Source organism: Amborella trichopoda, chromosome 4 (genome assembly GCF_054954075.1).
Source record: "Amborella trichopoda isolate Santa Cruz 75 chromosome 4, AtrichopodaSantaCruz75HAP2 v2.0, whole genome shotgun sequence".
Classification (NCBI taxonomy): Eukaryota; Viridiplantae; Streptophyta; class Magnoliopsida; order Amborellales; family Amborellaceae; genus Amborella; species Amborella trichopoda.
Genome location: NC_142339.1, coordinates 2,663,089 through 2,666,117, shown reverse-complemented (window position 1 = coordinate 2,666,117; position 3,029 = coordinate 2,663,089). Strand labels below are relative to the sequence as shown.

General features: G+C 38.2%; 1 long non-coding RNA gene across 1 annotated transcript; it reads left to right on the top strand.

Moving 5' to 3' along the window:
• The first annotated feature begins 217 nt into the window (after positions 1–217).
• LOC148782190 (uncharacterized) lies at positions 218–1,257 on the top strand. The gene is made up of 2 exons (XR_016053794.1): positions 218–856; positions 1,111–1,257. It is a non-coding gene; the product is annotated as an uncharacterized LOC148782190 (long non-coding RNA).
• Positions 1,258–3,029: the final 1,772 nt, after the last annotated feature.

Here is a 3,029-nt window from a genome sequence, read left to right as displayed (position 1 = left end):
TTTATGAGAGATTAAAACTTGAATTCGTGATAGTTAAGCTTCCACCTAAAATGAAATAGAGTTGGAAGCAAAAACTAATTTGCCCTCTTCCTACGGGAAAAAAAAAAATTTGGATTTTTTATGAGAGATTAAAACTTGAAATCGTGGAAGTTAAGTTTCCACCTAAAATGAAATAGAGTTGGATTGGGGCACTATTGATTAGTATGTTTGCAAGTTTATTGCTCTAAAAAACAGATCGGCAGGCCAAATTGGCCATCTGCTAGACCAATCTAGATTGCCGATCCATGCCAATTTGGACCGATTCTCTAAGGTGGGACCAAGGAATTGGTCTCATGAAAATTAAAATAATTAATTTAAATTTACAAAAAAATATAAAAAGTGAGAAAATAATAGAAGATTTGGCTCTTTATTCTCAAGGACGCATGCAACTGCACCAACTACTACGACTCTTGCATGGACACGATAGGTTCGGACGCATGGTCAACCTGGTTGGAGTCGAGTAGCCCTAAAGTTTGTGGTTGACAACATAATAAGCACAATTAATTATGTGCAGCTCTGGCAACTCCTGGAACCAGAGCAAACTTCACATGTTCATCGACGGTTGTAACGACAGACTACTTGCTGTTGATGATTAGCAGCCCACCTATGATGAATTTCATGTTTATAAGAATTATGAAAGGGGGATCGAGCGTATGCATGATTGTTTGATACTCTCCATGGAATGCGAGGATGAGAATTGGTCTAAGCATATGTTCCTTACTCCCCTTTCAGACATGAACCTGTACTTCAACAAGCTCTTGAACATTGGATTCTTCTCCTTCCACTCCTCGCCTGAATTATATCTTCCTTTTTTTTGGTATGTCTCTGATGCCCTCCTTTGATTCTATGTTCAAAATTGAGGAAACTCCTCGCAAGGCTTGTTGGAAAATTCGCCATCAGACCTCGTTCTTTGTTGTTCAAAATGAATGCTTTCGTTTTTGTAATTTTCTAATCATTCTATACTTTCATAGGCAGTATTAATTAAATTCCTTTTTTCTCATTCTATCTTAGAGTATCTATTTGGAAACAAATCCGAATTAGCTTGCTCATGGCTTTGTTCTAGTATTTCAGATTTTTGGATGGTTTATACCTTGTCAAATGGAAGTGTTGTCAAATAGAAGTGAAGCCGGAGGCAATTTGTATATCTCTTGAGGCTTTGGTGTCTCTGTTTTTTAATGTCAAAATCCCAAAATAAAAGGTAAGAAAACTTCGATTCAAGTTTGATCCATTTATATTTTTTTTGTCGTCTGCCTAGAAATATAAACCACAATCTCAATTTTAGAATAAATAGAAAATCATTCGTAAAGAGGGATTTCATCTCTATTATGGAAGAGATATATAATCGCTGATCAATGTAAGAATCGGGGCTTGGGCTTGAGTAGTTAATTGTTGACATCGACAACGCTATATCTCAAGTTCAATTCCCACACTTTAAAAGGATATCAACTTCAATAACATGACAGCATTTGAAAATCAAAACACTACACAAATTATACACTGCATTTTTAAATTTTAACATCCCAATGTTAACTTATGGAGACGTAGGAGAGTGGGTTAGCACTCTCGTACCTTGTTACCACGTTGTCGTTTCCAATCCTGCTGACACCACCTACTGACACCTTCAAAAAAAGCTAATTCCTTAATCCATATGAAAAAACAGGTAGGGGCTTGTCTTCCCTACTAAATTACCCAAAAAAAAAAACTTATGGAGATGTAAACATATAAGGTTTTTCCTTGATGCCAAATAACTCATCTACTAAAGTTGAATTTTTCTTAATCGGGGCGGTAATGGGCCGGCCTTTCTAGCATGACCGATAAAATGCAGATTTTTAAACTTATGGTTGGCAAATTCCCAACTACATCACTTCAGCTTCAGACGTCATGACTTGGGCAGCAAATAAGCCAGTCCCTTGAGTCCAGCCAAATTTTTTCTTTTCTTTCTTACCACCCAAGCTCAGCCCCAACTTGAAATTTTTTTAGGCCTTGAGCCTGGCACATTCTGAGGGCCTTAAATTTTGGCCTGAAACGAGGTGATAGGATCTAAGCTGGATCCCAACCTAGGTTTGGTTTAAGGTCAAGTGGACCCAGACCCAGCCAGTCAGGTCCATTTTTAGATCCAATTTGGTGGGTTTGACCTGGTGGGTTTGACCAGCTGGGTCTATGGTCCGACCTGACCCGTCCCATTTCCCACCCCTATCCATAATGTTGGTGAGGAGAAAGCATTCATGTGAGAGATCATAACACATTTTAGAATCCATGGCAAAACCATTAAAGGAAAGAGATATCCATGCCAAATTTATGGAAAGTAGAGCATGCATGGAGGAAAGGTGGCACATGAGCAGTATTTTCTTTTTCTTTTTTTCTTTTTCTTTTTTTCTTTTTTTCCCTTTTTTTTTTTTTTTCTTTTTTTTTTCCAAGTGTTACCTTTCCTAACTAAGATTCAGAAGAGAACCATGACCAGGATTTATAAAGAAATGATGGTGCAGTACATGAATTTACATACATTGCATAACTTCCCTTAAGCACAGGGATTTAACAAGAAGAAACGGATAAGCAAAAACTCTCACTGAACCATGTCTTTCACCCTAGCCATGGCTCTCTCCCTCCTCTTCCTCTCTACATTAGACCCTACAATGGCCACGGACCCCTTTTCTAGTGAGAACTACACAGGGGCGGTTGAGTTTATGGGCAAATGCGTGTAGATCTCCATGAGTTGCGAGGAAGAGAATAGGTCTATGCATATATTCCTTACTCTTTCAGACATGAACCTGTACCTCGACAAGCTCTTGAATATTGGGTTGGCCCTCCTTCAACTCCTCATGTAATCCATCGTTTTCTTTCCTTTATTTCATTTTTTTGTTGAAAAAACACCCTTGCAGTAATAAAATACTTGCCCTAGCATTGTTTAGGTTCAATATCTCTTCTGTTTCGTACAAGAAGCTCTTGAATGCTGGATGGACCAGGTTTTGAGATCTGCACTGTTTGTTCAC